Source organism: Amblyomma americanum, chromosome 1 (assembly GCF_052857255.1).
Source record: "Amblyomma americanum isolate KBUSLIRL-KWMA chromosome 1, ASM5285725v1, whole genome shotgun sequence".
Lineage (NCBI taxonomy): Eukaryota > Metazoa > Arthropoda > Arachnida > Ixodida > Ixodidae > Amblyomma > Amblyomma americanum.
In genome coordinates this window covers 145,603,174-145,621,166 of record NC_135497.1, presented here as the reverse complement: position 1 = coordinate 145,621,166, position 17,993 = coordinate 145,603,174, and the positions used below count along the sequence as shown (strand labels likewise).

Genomic DNA, 17,993 nt, shown 5'->3' with positions numbered 1-17,993 from the left:
TCTCGAAAACTGGTGCACGTCGTATCAAGAGGTAGTGGCAGTGGTGGTGGTGGTGAAAAACTTTATAAAGTAGAGCAAGCCTTAATTGCTACATCCTAGTGATGGGATTGCTCTTGGATGCGTGTCGTGGCCGGAAGGTGATGCTTCTCAGCGACTTCCAAAGCCCAGTCCACTAGCTGCCATTGGTCAGCCAGGTCAGAACTGGACACCGCAGCCTCCCATCGCTCGAGGTCTGTGAGTTGCCAATCGGCTGGTGGAAGGAGCTCAGAGCAAGAATAAAGAATGTGTGCAAAATCCGCTTTCGGAGCGCCGCAGAGGATGCATACTGGCGTGAACAGTCCCGGTTGAACCAGGGCTAAGTGGGCAGGGGAGAGGAAGGCGCGGGATTGTAGCTGTCACCACGTCGCCTGCTGCAATTTAGTGAGAGACTTGTGCGGAGGGGGATACGTTAGCCGTTGCTCACGGTAGTGTAGAGTGATCTCGTGATACGCGACCATTCGATCTCGAGCGTCTCTCCAGGCGTCGGCGGCTCCTGCTCGGCTGACGAAACCTCGAGCTAAAGAATGAGCCGCCTCGTTATCTGGGTGGCCGGCGTGGGCCGGGACCCAGAGAAGCTGAATAGGTCGGGTAGGGGCGGGAGACCGGCATAGAAGCCGGAAAGCGGGTTCGGAGATGGGGCCTTTCGCAAAGTTACGGACCGTGGTCTTTGAATCGCTGAAAATGTGGGTCGCCGATGTAGTAGCAATGGCTAAGGCTACGGCTGCCTCCTCCTCTTCCGCAGGAGTGGAGGAAATGACAGTGCCTGCCGTAATAGGGGTGTGCGAATTGGACACTACTGCCAGGGCAAAGGCGGAAGAGGAGGTGTAAGAGGCTGCGTCGACGTAGACGCTCTCCGGCTGTGCGCCATAGTGTTTGTGTAGGGCTGCAGCCCGAGCAGCACGAAGAGCCGCGTGATGCTCGGGATGCATGTTCTTGGGGAGGGGGTGAATGGTGATGAGGTCCCGTGTGCGGTGTGGGATGGAGAAGGTGTGGGTGTAATAGCCAGGGGGGTGCAGGCCAATGGCGTCAAGAATGGGACGGCCGGCTAGGGTGCAGGAGAGCCGATCAAGTTGGGCAGACCGATGGGCCTCGGTGAGCTCGGCGAGGGTGTTCTGCACGCCCATCTTGAGAAGGCGTTCATTCGACGTGTGCGGGGGAGGTTGAGGGCCGTCTTGTACGCCTGACAGATGAGGCAGTTGACTTTGTTCTCCTCTACTCGGGAGAGGAACAGATAGGGCAGGGAGTATACTACCCGGCTAAGGACGAAATCCTGGATCAGGCGGCGGAGGTCGTGTTCCCGCATGCCTCGGTGTTTGTTAGCGATTCGTCTGATGAGGCGAACGGTTTGTTGAACGGTAGCAGTGAGCTTGGTGATTGTGGAAGTGTTCTTGCCATTGTTCTGGAGAACCATTCCCAGGATGCGAACTTTGTCTACCTCTGGTATGCGGGTGGCATCAATGGTGACCTCGATGCCAGGTGGGGGAATTTTGTCCAGTCTTCCCCGAGGAGGGCGAAGGACCAGAAGTTCCGATTTTGTAGGAGAGCATGCAAGGCCGACCTGATGGGCATAGGAGGTCACCACATCTGCCCCCGCTTGTAGTGTCTCTTCAATGGTGCCGACATTACCCGTGGAGGTACACAGGGTGATGTCGTCGGCATATAAAGAGTGCGAGAGGGCGGGAATGGCTGAAAGAGCCTTTGCCATGGGGATGAGAGTTATATTAAATAGAAGCGGGGAGAGTACCGATCCCTGAGGGGTACCTCGGCTACCGAGGGTGTAAACAGGGGAGGAGAGTGAGCCAAATGTTATTTCAGCTGTGCGGTGGCGGAGGAAGGCTGAGATGTACTGATGGGTACGAGTGCCGACGTGTAGGGACGACAGTGCGTCCAAGATGGCCGAATGATGTACATTGTCGAATGCGTGTTTTAGATCCAGGGCCAGGACCGCGCGCGTGCGCCTCGTGTTTCGGGGGTGGAGGACGTCTTCTGAGAGCTGAAGCATGATATCTTGGGTGGAGAGGTGGGGACGGAAACCAACCATCGTTGGGGGGAAGAGGAGGTTGTCGTCCATGTGTTCCTGGAGGCGACCAAGGACGACGTGCTCAAAGAGCTTGCCGATGCAAGATGTAAGGGAAATGGGACGGAGATTCCTTATCTCAAGAGGCTTTCCTGGCTTGGGGATGAAAGTTATGCGGGCATGAGTCCACTGCGAAGGAAGGGTTCCCGTTCGCCAGCAGTGATTGAACTAGTCTGCAACAGCCTCCACGGACTGGCCGTCGAGATTGCGGAGCGCCTTGTTGGTGACTCTGTCAGCGCCGGGGGCGGTCGGGGTCCGAAGTTTGTGCATGGCCGCCCGAACCTCCGACGGAGAGATGTCCGCGTCGAGTTCCGGGTTGGGGTCTCCCGTGTACGGAGGGAGGGGGGTGGGAGGGGTGGTGGTGAGATAGTGATCTTTGAGGGCTTGGAGGAGTGCATCGTCTGAGAGGGGGAGCTGGTGCAAGATGCGTGTGACATGCTTGCGTTGTGTGGCCTTCGTATGACCCGGGTCCAGGAGATATCTGAGGAGGGACCAGGAGTCTTTGAGGCCTAAATTGCCACTCATGCGATCGCAGACCTGTCCCCATTGTTGATGGGCCAGATCGCGTGCATGTGTTTCAATCTCGCGTACGAGATGAGCGATATGGCGTTTGAGGGGCCGATTGTGCTTTTGATTGAGCCAGCGCCTTTGCAGGCTGGCATGTGCTTCCCACATGTGGAGGAGCCGGCTGTCAGCAGCCGACGTGTCCTCAGGTTCGGGAATGGTGGAGGTAGCGCGGGCGACATCGCGGTTGAGACTGGCGGTCCATTCGGAGAGGTCCGTGATGGTGTTCGGGGTTAGGCGCCGAAGTTGGCGGAATTTTTCCCAATCCACCACCTGTGTCCCTCGTCGTTTTGGCGAGATAATGGAAGAGATATTGACCTCTGTGGAAATGATATAATGGTCGCTGCCAAAGGAGTGTGTTGTGTGTATCCATCGGCTGTCGCGAATGTGTTTGCTAATTGTGAGATCCGGGCTGGTGTTGTGCTGAACACTGGAACCAATACGGGTGGGGATCGTGGTGTCATTGAAAAGGAAGAGGCCTTCGTCCTGAATGAATGCCCACAGGGAGGTGCCTTTGCGACAGTTCTTGCGGTACCCCCAACTGATGTGATTGGCGTTAAAGTCGCCCACTACCAACAGGGAGTTGTTCGAACAGATCAAGAGCGTCTTGCGGAAAGCGGCAAGAAGAGGGGCAGGAGGACCTTTTGGGGGCTATAGAGATTGAGGATGATGAAGAGGCTAAGTGACTTGCTGTGGGAGAGAGAAGCTCCAGCAGGACACCGTCTATGTCGTCTACCTCTAATGGGTGCTCTATCGCAGTGAGATTGCGATGTACGAGCGTGGCGACCATGGTCTGTGGCTGGGTAGAAGGTTCGTATGCGGTGTAGTTCCGGAGCTTGACTGACGTCAGAGTTTCCTGAAGCGCAATGACCGTGGGGGCGTCGCGGCTAGAGAGGGTTTGTAAGTAAAGCTGCAGATAATCTCGCTTTGAGCGAAAACCCCTGCAGTTTCACTGGCACACCTTAATGCGTTGGGGTGTCGCAGCCATGTTGGGCATTGACGGAGAGAGCGGAAGATGCAGGGGGTGGCGTATGACCTCTTGGGAGAGGCTCGTGAATCTTAGTTTGGAATTGCGCGACATTGGCCTCCAGATTTCTCTGGCGGGTTTCGAGCGCCGCCACGCGGTCAGAAATGTTCTTTATCCACGTTTGACTTTCGGAGCGGAACGTGTTTAGCGTCGCCATCATGCGTTTCTCAAAATCTTGCATGAAAGACGTCACCTGGTGTACAAGGTTGTCAGTGACTGATTGGGAGGGAGAATTGGCGTCATCGGCGGACTTGCGTTTAGCGGGGAGCCCACGTGCCGTTGACGTGGCGCGCGAGGAGGAGGCGGAGAGGGAAGAGACGGAGGAGGAACGGGGCACGTTTGGATGTGTCGGGGTTTGCACCACTGGGGGCAATGTCGGTGGGGAGTGTTCACGCCTTAAAAGGTTTTGCAGTTGCTCTTTTATAGCAGCAATTTCGCGACTCTGGGAGGACAATTGTGTTTTTAGCTCCGTGTTTTCCTTCTCGAGCGAGGAAGACTGCGGCCCCCAGCTCACCTGTTTCGAAGAGTCTTGGACCCTTTGGCCTGGAAGTGGTGGGAAGGACACGGAACGGCTGCGAGTGCAACCAGTTCTTGGGCGGGAGGTGGAGCGTTGGCGGCTTCGCGACGCCCTGGGACTTTTGGGTGACGAAGACGGTGGTGGACTCGCCGGGGGCGTTGTCCTTAGAGTAGAGACCGGCGTGCTGTTGCCGGAGCGTTCGAAGCGTACTATGTACTTGAGCGTCCCTGTGAAGTGCGTTCCATTACACAGGATACATTTGGGAGTGCAATCCGGCGTTTCTTTGATGGGATGAGACGCACCGCATCGAGGACAAAGGTCGGTGCACTCTTTCGGACACACATCAGCACGATGGCCTGGCTTGCGGCAGTTGAAACATGCTTCAACTTTCGCCTTGAAGGGATGACACGTGTAGAGGGTGCCGTAGAAGACGAGCTGTCTTGGAACTTCCGTGGTGTCAATAAAGGTGACCAAGATGGACTTAGTGCGGCCTAGCTGGCGGGCGTCGGTGATCGTGAACTGGCGGCTGGGGTTCAGCGCCACGAGGTCGGAGAAAATATCTTCTTGAGTCTGGTTATATACCGCGTTGTAGAGTATCCCTTTGACGGCGTTACGGGGGCCGCGACGTATGTCTTCATCGGATACTGTTGGTCGTGGAGCATGAGTTCTTGAAGTTGGACATATCGTTTCATTCGGGCTTCCGAAGGCGTACTCACGGTGAACGAGTTATTGTAAGGGTTGATTCGGAGCTTGTCCTGGCTCCGCGCTTGCGCGTGGACGATCTCTGCACCAGTGCAGAGAAGCTGGAGAAGCGCTCCGCCGTTCACGGGCCACAGGTCGAGACCACCGCCCGGGCGGAACACAATCTCGAGGTATGAAGCTGGTAGACGAGGAAGTGGAGCGTGCTTCTTGATTTTCGGTGGAGTAGACTTGCCTTGCGGCGGTTGAGCGGGCTTGCCTGGACCTGCCCGGGAACTGGAAGCTGGTGACGCGTCATTGGACGATGACGGCTTCATGGTGGGGTAGAGCTTGTTGTGGGCCCGGACGGTGCGGGACCACCGTGGATCATTTTCGAATTCTTCTGGGGAAATCGCTTCGCCATCGACGCGGTACTCCATCTGTGACGATGTAGACCCGGAGACGAACAGGGCGATGAGCAGCCGGGGGCTTTAGGCCTAACCGGTGACGGCGTTCCACGCCTGGCGCAACAGGAAAATCTTCCAAAATCGGTTCCAATGGGCGAAAAGGGCCGAAAAATGGTGCGTAGAGGTGCACAACACCTTCACTGACTGTGTCCGATGGAAAGCAGGCCCCTTCAGGTCGATATTCCGCCACCACGAGCAAACGTTGACAGAGCCCATGTGATGCACGGCCTCATGCCTCAGAGAGCGGGATTTGAACCCCTTAGTGGCAGTGGCTGCGAAACTTAAGAAGGGAACCGTTGTGGTCGTTTTATTTTACGTTAGACAAGCCGGTGGTGCTTCCTCCCGTATTAATCTTGGCTGGTTAACAAGTGTCCGTCGGCAGTATCCCGGGTTTCCGATTTTAGCCGGAGGCGACTTTAATGCCCCTCACCAGGATTGGGGGTACCCCACTTCAAGCCCTCGTGGCAGGCGTGTGCGGGACGCCTTTACGGAGGCCCAATCTGTGCTGCTCAACCATCCTGGGACACCAACACGGCCAATGCGTCAAACTAGCAGTGCTTCCTATGCTCCAGACTTGACGTGGTGGTCGGGTCCGGGTACTCCCTCCTGGCACATGGAGCCAGACTCCTGGGGAAGTGATCATCACCCTATGATCATCGGTCTTCACACCTCACATTTCCGACCTTTACGCTACAAATGTTCTGTGAGCAACTGGGACAGTTTTCGCTCCTGTATCGACAATCTCTCCTCAGATTCTTCGCCAATCCTTGTTGAATGCATACAAACAGCGCTCAATAGTGTTACAACTACCAACTGGACTGATGTTGGTCAACCGGCACCAGACCTCGGCCTTATTAACTTGTCGGCGGCACGCCGTCAACCCGAGCTGGCTGCTACGCGAGACCCTACTTCGTCGCAGGAACGTACGCGGATCCACTATCTTACAGCTAAGGCACGCAAATATGAACGCGACCTCTCTCGGCGACAGTGGCATACGTGGCGCGAACAATTTTCTGCAAAATCCTCGAATGCCTCTCTCTGGCGAAAATTCCGTACAATGGAACGCGGTCGCCGTTCGACTGACGCCGCGGCAACCGCGTGCTTCGCGGCTAACTTGTCACCAGATGATTTCGCCAAAGACGCAGCGCGAACGTTTTTCCCAAAATACGATGCTGTGCCTTCTTCATCCGCTAGTTTAAATATGGCAGGTAACCCTGCGCATGTATATCAAAGGCCGTCTGATGTCGACGTAGATGGAATTGCGTGTCCATTATCAATGCCTGAGTTGCTGGCTGCTATAGATGATGCGAAACGGAAAAGAGCGCCCGGCCCGGATAATTTACAGCACGAGGTGTACAAGAACCTCAGTGGCTGCACTCCCGCAACTACTTGACAGCATAAACAAAGTATGGTTGGATGGCGTGGTGCCCGAGAGCTGGAAATCCGCTGTCGTGATTCCTATACCGAAACCAGGAAAGCCTCCGACGGACTTTGCCAACTTGCGACCTATGTCCTTAACTCCTACGCTGTGCAAGCTGGCGGAGAAAATGCTAGCTACACAATTTTCATCGTGGCTAGAGCAGCACGGTTTTTTATCACCCAGCACAAATCGGCTTTCGTTCATATATTGGTTATGAGGACGGGTTGGCTGCCTTAGCATCTGCAGTTTTGTCATCTACCCACTGCCGCAATGTGCGTACTGATTTAGCAATGGACGTTGAAAAGGCATATGACAACATCAGTCATGCAGCCATTCTGAACTCCATTGACATGATTCATCTCCCTCTGAGAGTGCGTAGTTTTGTCCAATCATTTTTGGAAGGCAGAAAATTTACAGTGAGCCTCAGCGGCGAAGCGGTCGGATCATTTGTTCCTCTCTGCGGCGTGCCCCAGGGATCAGTATTGTCGCCGACGTTATTTAATATTGCTTTCATCCCGCTTTCTTGGCGCTTACATAACATTCGTGACAAAATTTCTTCAGTACGCTAACGACATCACGGTGTGGAGTACTCACCAAGATCTTCGTACTCAGCAGGCTGCCCTTCAATCTCCCTTGGATGTTACCAGTAATTACGCATCATCCATCAGACTTCAGCTATCGGTGCATAAAACAACATACACGTCAGTCGCCAACCGCTGGGGATGCCGTAAACTTGCTGCAAGTCCAATCCGTCTTTGTCTATCAGGCACCCCACTACAGGAAAGTCCGAGTGTAAAAATGCCTGGCTTAATGATTCACCAATCATGATCAGCGACTGCATGGCTTTGTAAGGCAAAAATGCAAGCTATTGACACTTTGGGTTTGATTAGAAAAATTGCCCCTAAAACTGGTGGCGCAGGCTCGTACGTTGCACGGCAGTTGGTGAGGGCAGTTCTCCAGCCACGTATTGTTTATCAAGCCCAGTTTCAACATCTTACAAGAACCCAATGGAATCGCCTTGAAGCCGTGAACCGAGAGGCTATGAGGACCATTACGTGCCTTCCACGCATCACACCGGTCATAGCTTTACAAGAGAATGCGCAGCTCAATACCATTGATGAGCTGGTGCAGCAGCGCCGTGAAGCGCGCTGCCTTAAGGACAGTCTATCCCACTCCACGCATGCACTGAGGACTTATGCAACGGCACACTATTCTTCAGCCACCAACGGCAGTTCTTCCCCCATGGAAGTTTGTACAGCTCAGAGACAACAAGCCAACAGATCATCGCTGGCCAACATCTGCTCATTCGGCATCGTTGCTTCGCCAGAAATTTGAGGAACAAGATGCTTGCCTGCCTGATGGATCCATTGTTGTCTACGTAGACGCAAGCATACAAGACTGCAAAGTAACAACAGATCTCTACTGCCCGTGCAGACCTGCCCTGAATCAAATCTCTTGGTTTACGCTTACAGAACCCCCTTCGTCCTTTTGTGCTGAGCTCGTTGCAGTTCAAGAAGCACTCTCCTCCGTGACAGACATAACTATGCTCCCTGCGGCCCGCGTTGTCATCCGCACTGACGCCCTTCAAGTTGTACGCTTGCTACGACGTGTTAGCCGCTGTCCAACGATATGTCAGGACATCCACCATCTCGCGGAACGCACCCCGCAGCCAGTACGTATTGAGTGGGTCCCACGGGATCTGCTGACCTATCAAAGCCAGGCAGATTTAGCGACCCGCTATGCGAATACAAACTCATCACCGCCTCGGCTCCTTCATTTGGACAATTTTACCCTCCTTTCATCAAGAAAGGTGCAGCCCTTACGCCACGTACAGCAATCTTGACACTCGCATCCATGCCGGTGCTAGACCGCACACCGACAAGCACGCCCGCAAGCACGGACACTCAGTACACCGCGATAGAGCTCAGCTCACCCGGGCACACATATGGCCTCACTATTCTTAACATATACAGCAATCCCAAAGATAAAGGCAGAGTTATTCCGGGCATTCTCGGCTCCTTTCGTTCTTCAAAGCTGCTTGTGGTGGCTGATTTTAATGCCCGTCACACGCACTGGGGATACACCTCGGATACCCCCAAAGGTAACCTCATTTCTACCCCAATGGCTGATTACAAGCTTAGCCTGATAACAAACCCCACCGTACCCACTCGCATTGGCACAAGTGTCACCCGCGACACCACACCCGATCTCACATGGGCCACACCGAACATAATCGTTAACTTTCACGCGGTGCTCCAAGACAGCTTTGGAAGTGACCACTTCCCAGTCTCCACTACTATTGCTTACGATTCCAAGATTTTCAGTCCTCGTTCACAGCTCCTCACTGACTGGGATAAATTGCACTCATACTTGGCAGCTGATTCTACCGAACCCCGTACTGTCACCGACTGGACAGACCGTCTGGTGGAGGCTATCCAGGCGAACAGCAAACGCATTAAAAACACTCCTGCGGCACCGCAGGTTGATCCGCATCTGGCTCATCTATGTGATGCCCGACAGGGACTTCTCAAGCGCTGGCGTCACCGGCGACACAATCGTAAATTCCGACCCCGCATAGCCGCTCTCACTCGTGAGACAGAAGAATACGCGACCACCTTAGCCCGCGCAAACTGGGCAACCTTTTGTAACGACCTCAAGGGTACATTAAGCACTAAATGCACGTGGTTCCTCCTACGCGCTCTCTTAGATCCAAAAACCACTAAATATGAGACACAAACAAGCACACAACGTCTAATACAACTAGAGCTTCAAAAGGGCACAGACGTAATTGACCAACTACGGGACACTTATATACCCCCATCCCTTCAGTCAGCAGATCCACCCAATCTACCTCCACCTAAGCAGGAACTTGATGCCGACATTACCTTAACCGAAGTCCGCCGAGCACTCTGTAGTATTCACCGTTCTACGGCGCAGGGGCCGGATGGCATAACGTACAAGGCACTACTCAATCTGAACGATGTCTCGCTTCAGGAACTCACGGAGCTCTTTAATAACCACTGGCACGCTGGGACGCTCCCGTCAGCCTGGACCCACGCCAGAATGCGATTTATACCCAAACCGTCCAAACCCCTCCCCCTTCAAAATTTGCGCCCCATCTCCTTAACGAGCTGTGTCGGCAAGCTCTTCGAGTATGTCATTCTCAATCGTCTGCAACCGTTCCTAGAAACAGCAGGCTTCCTCTTCAACGTTCAATATGGCTTCCGTCCAAACATCTCGGCGCAAGACGTACTTCTCGCCCTGAAAGAGTCTCTCTTTTACGCCAAGCGCCGTTCAGCCGCTACGCGAGCCATACCGGCCATGGATATTCATAATGCTTTCGACACTATAAGCCGTGACCACATCCTGACGACATTACCCACCACCGGCTGTGGCACCCGCATATGGCAATATGTTCGGGCCTTCCTTCAGGGACGCACGGCAAAACTCTATCTTGGGGATTTCGCCTCCCAGCCTTTCCCCCTGCCTAACCGTGGAACCCCACAAGGGGCGGTCCTATCACCTTTACTCTTTAACATTGCCCTAGCGCCACTGGCAAAGGCCCTTGCTGCTATCCCAGGGCTCCACACGGCCATATACGCAGATGATATAACCATCTGGACAACGGGAGGATCCATTGGAACAGCCCAGGATATCCTGCAATCTGTCACCACTCAATTAGCAAACACAGGTTTCCGTTTCTCTCCAAATAAATCGGAACTCTTGAGCTGAAACCCCTGCCCAATGACCCCCCCCCCCATTGAGCTGCATATGTACCGGAATTCAGTGCCCATTGTGTCTCAGGTGAAGATTCTCGGCCTTCTCATTAACAACACACTCGATGATACCCCCACCCTTCAGCTCTTGCAAAGGCAGACCAAACAGGTGGCTGCAGTAATCAAGCGGGTGGCAGCACGCAATCATGGGCTGTCTGAACGCGAGACCCTCAATATGACAAATGCATTAATCATCAGCCGCATTACATACCACCTCCCATACCACATACTCACTCTGCGCCAAACACAACAGGCAGACATCCTAATACGCTCGGCTGTCATCTCCGCCCTACGTCTTCCACGGATGGTTAGCACGAAATGCCTCCTGGCCACTGGACCCACAATACCGTGATCGAATTAATAGAGGCTCAACGCACCAACCAATTAATCCGCCTGAGTCGCAGGGAAACAGGACAATGCCTACTGCGACAGCTCCGTCTCAATCCACTCATTCCAACCCCAACAAGTCCTACACCTTACATGATTTCTCTGCGCATGCAGGACCACATATATCAGAAGCCCCTACCGCGCAATATGAGCGCTAGCCTCCATCAGAGTAGGCGGCAGGCTCGAGTGAGCTATTACACCAAAACATACAGCAACCGCTCCGATATACTTCATGTCGACGTGGCAGAAAATTCTAAAGTAGGATTCTTCACGACAGTCGCAGCCTATGAAGACGGCACTGTGGGGGCCGCCGCCACTATCCGAACGAATTCACCTGCAGAGGCGGAAGGAGCCGCCATCGCACTTGCGCTGGCCCACTCCACCATTGACAAAAACATAACCGAAATTTGCACAAATTCCCAGGCCGCATACCGCCACTACCTAAAGGGCGTGGTGACGCCGGACACACCGTATTCTTGCCACAGCCGCCTCTCTCGACAGAACGGTTACTCTGTCGTGGATCCTTGGGAATGCCTCGATCCCGGGTAATGAGCGCGTTCATGCGCTTGCCCGAGAACTCTCCTCGCGGACCCCGGACGATCAGGCACCAAACCCTACGTAAGAGGCCCCATCGGTCCTTTATACATATCATCAAATCACCACATTCTACAAACTCAGCCGCATGACATTACCATAACCCCAAAGTACGTTGTCGCCCTTATCCAGAGCGACATGGCGACAATTACAGACGGGCTGCTTTATTTCACCATACCGTCTCTGATGCTTTCACCCCACCTTTCCTCCTCATTGTAACACCTGTGGCATGCCCAGATCTGCCCCTTTCCACTACCTTTGGGAATATCCTTCCCCACAGGCAGTGCACCCATCCCCAATCCCACTTATTCATCCTGGGAGGCTGCTTTACGGACCGCTCAGCCCGCCAGCCAGAAAAGGCTGGTGGATCGGGCCATATGCGAGGCACAAGCCCGTGGACTCCTGGACCTGTAGGAGACCACCATGGAAGATTTTTTTCTTTACTTTTTTTCTAATAAAAGTTGTTTCCATCCATCTACCCATCAAGAAAGGATCTCCTCCGGCGCCGAACACGTGCTCTCATCCCTCCGTGTGCGGTAACCCTCCCTCGCGGTCTCACCCGTGCAGAGGAGGTTGCGCTTAGGAGGATCCGGGTCGGGGTTGCTCTCACACCAGCAATCACTCGGAAGTGGCCTCAGTACCGAGAATTTGTTTCCTCGGCCAGGGTGTCCGATATGTAAACACGAGGGCATTGAGGCCGACATTCATCACTTACTGTGGCACTACCCAGCTCTCAAGCCTACAAGTATCCGGCACCAGATGGTAGAGGGTCTTTCACCAAGCAACCCTGTTTCATACATTGCCTGGACGCAGGGACCGTACCATCGTTCTCTACTGGACTTCATCAAATCAGCTAAAATTTTCCATTCGTTTAATCTCTACTTCATAATTCATGACACCTTCACCCATCATTGATGCCCTGGGACATAAAAAAACCCTGTGGGACATATTAAAAGATGAAGATGTGGCCTGAATGCATTAGCGCGGACAGCGTTGTAGCTGGCATGCGCGGCACTGCAGCAATAGCTAGGCCGCAGCGTTCATTTGGTGATCAATATCTCGCGACCAACGATGAACTGCTTGACACCTGCCAGGGTCGCAGAGAGGGCGTCCTGCCTATCCAGTAAAGCAGGCTGTTGCAGTTAGACACCAACGCCACACAAATGAAAGCGAAATTGTGGTCTTCACTGACCCACGGAGCCGGTTGTGCGCCTTTCTTTTCGTGAAAATGAACGGCCTTTGAAAAGTTGTCAACGCCAATGAACTCTATGAACACCGTCGGCTCACTTGTTTTGTTTGGTATTGGAGGAAAGAAAATGGCACAGTAACCGTCTCACAATCTCGGTGGACACCCGAACCGCGCCGTAGAGGAAGGAATAAAGGAGGGAGGGAAAGAAGAAAGAGAAAATTGAAAGTTGGATTTTGAGGAAAGGCGCGGCGCTGCACAGCGGCGGAACACCTCGGGCTCGGTGCTACCAGTGGCGCATGCGCAGTATAGTGACTAGGGAGCGGGAGAGAAAGAAATATCCGCAGCGAGGCGCGCGTTGTGACGTCACCTGCCTCCTCGGAGCGCCGCCACGGCCTGCCTCCTCGGAGCACCGCCACGGCAAAATCACAAGGTCGCGGGCAGTAACGCTTTAAAAGAAATTTAACCAAGAAGATGGCACATGTGCTGTGTGTGGTAAATCGGAAAAAATAGAACACCTCATACTAAAATGCGATGGTATCCATCCCGATGTCGATGCTGGCACAGTCACTCTTCCCGAGGCCCTAGGGTTTAGAGATAACAATAGTAATGTAAATAACTCTGCGGTGGAAATTAGCAAAAAGCGATTGGAAGATTGGTGGCTCAACAGCAGAGAGGTGACATAAGGTTAAAAGTGTAGGAAGACGTATTTAAAGAAAATGGCGAATTTTAATAACTTACAACACAGTTAAACAAAAATAAATTAAAAAACCTGAGCATGGTGGCAATTGCCATCACCCCGCTTTAAAGGGGACGCTGCTACCTTCCATCCATCCATCGGTTGGTTTTCGGTGAAAGGAAATGGCGCAGTATCTGTCTCACTTATCGGCGGACACCTGAGCCGCGCCTTAAGAGAAGGGATGAAGGGAAGGGAAGGATATTGCGCTAGCGTCCCCAACTCTGAACTTTATTGTTTTGCACGTTGTCGCCCATGTTGTACCATCAATGTGGAATAAATCTAAGAAAGAACATGTGCAAATGAACCTTCACCAGACGGCCCCCTTATGCAGTGACCACTTAACTGAATTATGCTTCTATTGAGCCGGAGCGAGGGCTCGGCTACTATCTGGCGAGGTGCCCACGGTGTTTTCGTTCACGTATCAGCGCCTCCAAAAGGAATATTACTCCTTGTACAACGTAGTGCGCCTAGTGCTATATCGTATTGTATCAAATTATGACTGAATTGGCTTTTATTCGCGATACATTTAAGCAGTACGTATCTGGTCCACAATTCCTCACGCGCTGTGCGCTTCGATAAACGCACGAGCTGCAGCATTCGCCTTTAATTCTTGTCAGTCGTTTTTCTCGTGATGAGCACCGCTAATTATGCTAATGGCTATCCCGAAAATTGTTTCGCGAGCTTTTTGTAGGGCCCGAGTTCGAACCCGACCGCGGCGGCTGCGTTTTTATGGAGGAAATACGCTAAAGTGCCCGTGTGCTGTGCGATGTCAGTGCACGTTAAAGATCCTCAGATGGTCGAAATTATTCCGGAGCCCTCCACTACGGCACCTCTCTCTTCCTTTCTTCTTTCACTCTCTCCTTTACCCTTCCCTTACGGCGCGGTTCAGGTGTCCAGCGATATATGAGACAGATACTGCGCCATTTCCTTTCCCCCCAAAACCAATTATTATTATTTTTGTAGGGGAGCTGTACAAACGTGCGTGTTTTATGTGGATAGGCTAAAAACCCGGCTGGAATGTAAATTACGTCCTAAAGCGATAAACATCACCCGCCATCGATGGGAAGAGACATCCGCTGCCTGCAGCACGAAACTGAAACTACAGCAGCTGTATATAACGAGCGGAGGCTCTTCGGTTTTAAGATGACCGTAGCCTCATCGCCATTACATTATAGTGCTCCAAATTTATGGTCGGAACACAAGAACAAGACAAGAACGTAGTGTATTATGTACGTACCCCTTTGCCGCTGCAGGGTGAACCTTGCATGTCTGTTTTTTTCGCTTTCTCCGATATTGCACGCTTCTCCAAACGATGCTCACATTTTCCGCGTTCGGCTTGCCTACCAGTTTGATATAAAAGCAGATATTACACTAGAAAAACGCTAAAAACTGCCAACGAAAGGACGAAAAACACGACTTTTTGCATTTAAATACACAGCCGACACACACACACACATTCTACAATAGGCCGTCCAAATAGCGGCGGCTTCACTCGCGGTCCTCTCGGGAGGCAGGAGTGCGGCATGCAGCCACCCAATGGAGATCAGTGGGAAAAACCACCTGAGATTTTCTCTCCAAGATAGACGACCCGTATGCCGAGTTTCGTCGATTCCGATACCGCCCTTTTCAGCCACACGCGATTGGTCAAAACGGCGGAACAGGATGCCATTTCGATTGCGACTGTGAGCAGCGGCAGGACGTCACTGTCACTCCGTTCAATGGCTGCAGCCAGACACCCAAGAGCACTGTTGCTCTTTGCTGCTGACAGAAAAATTCAGCCACTTTTTTAGTTGCGCATGAGATGGCACATTAAAAAAGTTACCAATAGCTGCTTCATTCACCCAGTGGAGTTCAGTTTCTTTAATGGATGCTCCAACGGATGATCCAGCGTGTAGAGGCATCCCTTGTGTTCAATAGACGAGAAAAATATATGAAAATCGAAAATTAGTGTTTAGGTAAGGAAATGGCGCAGTAATTTTCTCAATCTCGGTGGGCACCCGAACAGCTCCGCAAGGTAAGGGAGGAAGGTGGGCGTGAAAGAAGAAAGGAAGGAAGAGGTGCCGTAGTGGAGGTCTCCGGAATAATTTCGACCACTTGGAAAAAAAAGAAATATTTCCGATATTGTTTTTTTCAGATGCGCTATTTCAGATATTTCACATATATTGTCCGGACCCCGTAGAGTATCTGTTACGGGTCCAATTGGGCTTATTTTTGGAAATGTGGCGGAGAGTTTGAAGGATGCTTCACTCCCGCCACCGGTTGGCCCGGTATTGCACTGCCTCCGGGATCGGCCTTGTCTTTAGCGCGTCTTTACTATCCTGTCTTTCTATCCCATCTTTCAACTCTCCTACTATCTGCACGTTGTAGCAATTGTGGCTCGGCTTGAGCCAGTGGGCAGGCCTGTGCACTTTTCTTTCTTTTTGGCAACAACTTCTCTCTCTCTCAGGTGCGCTATTTCAGATATTTCACATACGCTAAGGCGCCCGTGTGCTGTGCGATGTCAGCGCACGTTAAAGATCCCCAGGTGGTCGAAATTATTCCGGAGCCATCCACTACAGCACCTCTCTCTTCTTTTCTTCCTTCTCTCCCTCATTTATTCCTTCCCTTACGGCGTGGTTCAGGTGTCCCCTGACATATGTGACAGATACTGTGCCATTTCCATTCCCCAAATATCAACTAATTTTATTATTAATATTTGTATTATTGTTATTATTATTATTATTATTGTTATTATTATTATTATTATTATTATTATTATTATTATTATTATTATTATTATTATTATTATTATTATTATTATTATTATTATTATTATTATTATTATTATTATTATTATTATTATTATTATTATTATTATTATTATTATAGATAATCTTTTCTGCATCATAAAGGCCCGAGGTGTACTTAAAAAAGAAAATATTTAAGCAACTACGCACGGCTCGCTACCGTGCTGAACCTGCAATTCACCTTGACGACTTGCTATTCGCAACATCGCTAAAGGTAAGTTTCTGCTGTAATAAGACCAATGGGCAGACGGTAATTTAAGTTTTTCATTCCTCTTCTGCAGGCACCGCAAGAACCGCGAGATGCCGCTGTTAGGATTTTCATGTTTTTTAGTAAATAAATTAAAGGGATGAGCTATAAAAAACTTCTTGTTTTTCTCTTTATGTCTTCATGTATGCTTTGGCAGTCTGAAATTGAAAATTGAAAACAGATTTTGAGGAAAGGAAAGGGTGCAGTAACTGTCTCGCAAATCTCGGTGGACACCCGAAGCGCGCAGTACAGGAAGGGATAAAGGAGGGAGTGAAATAAGGGAAGGAAGAAAGATATGCCGTAGTGGTGGAATAACTTCGACCAACTGGGGATCTTTAACGTGCACTGACATCGCTCAGCACACGAGCGAATTTTGAGTTTCGCCTCCATCGACACGCGGCCGCCGCGATCGGGTTCGGATCCGGGTACTTCGGCTCAGTTGACGAGCTCCTAAACCAGTGAGCCACCGCGGCGGGTGGCAGTCCGCGCAGACGGAGTTTTCAGAGGTCCACCTTGGCGCGTGTGCATGCCCACTGGCGCCTGAAAAAGGACTCGCGAGCCAACTCGCGAGCTCAGCGCAGAGCCACAGCACCGCGGCTATCGAGAACCATCTCCGGCAAGTCTGGTTCTTGTGGTTTTTGTCTGGTTCTTGTGTTCCGACCACAAATTTGGAGCACTATAATGTAACGACGATGAGGCTACGGTCATCTTAAAACCGAAGAGCCGCTCGTTATATACAGCTGGTGTAGTTTCAGTTTCGATTTGCAGGTAGCGGATGTCTCTTCCCATCGATGGTGGTGGTGGTGGTAGTGGTTTATTTAAATACCATAAAAGGAAGGTAAAAGATTTTTGCTAGCCCCGGCATCTGCCATCACGTGCGGCGGCACCTGAGCTGGGGCAGCGGAAAGAAGGATCGCAGGCAGGTGGGAGAAATGAAATAAAAGAGGTGAGGGGACAGAAGAAAGACATGGGGGGAGGTAAATAGTACACTACATAAAATAGATATACACTGCATAAAAACATTAAAAGTGAACACTATAAATGCAAAATAAATATACTATATACATTATTTACACAAACAGTCAAAAAGTCAGTTGTCTTCGCGGCGCGCGTGTGCTGATGACGGGAAACTCGGCAGTCAATGGTCACACGCGCGCCGCACTTTGCACACAACAGCTGGTGTGGGGCGCCCAGCTGTTAGAGCGTCCGAGGTAGCACACACGAAGCGTTCAGTCACAGCACTGTACTACCTGGCGCAGAACAGGCGGGACGTCAAGCCCGCCTGTTCGAGAAATACACACAGGCTCACCAAGGTTCGCTCGCGGGTGCGCGCACTGCCTTGCGGCCACAGGAGCGTCTCGAGCGAGTCCGGGAAGATGCCCAGCGCTCTGTAGGCCGCGAGCATATCGCGACGAGCGTCAGCGAACGCGGTGCAGCGTAGGAGTAGGTGCTCCATTGTCTCCACTGCACCGCATCCATCACACACGTC

At 51.8% G+C, this 17,993-nt stretch overlaps 1 pseudogene; it reads left to right on the top strand.

Annotated features, from left to right (window-relative positions):
* Positions 1–15,630: 15,630 nt before the first annotated feature.
* LOC144116841 (U2 spliceosomal RNA) lies at positions 15,631–15,772 on the top strand (annotated as a pseudogene).
* The last annotated feature ends 2,221 nt before the right edge of the window (positions 15,773–17,993 follow it).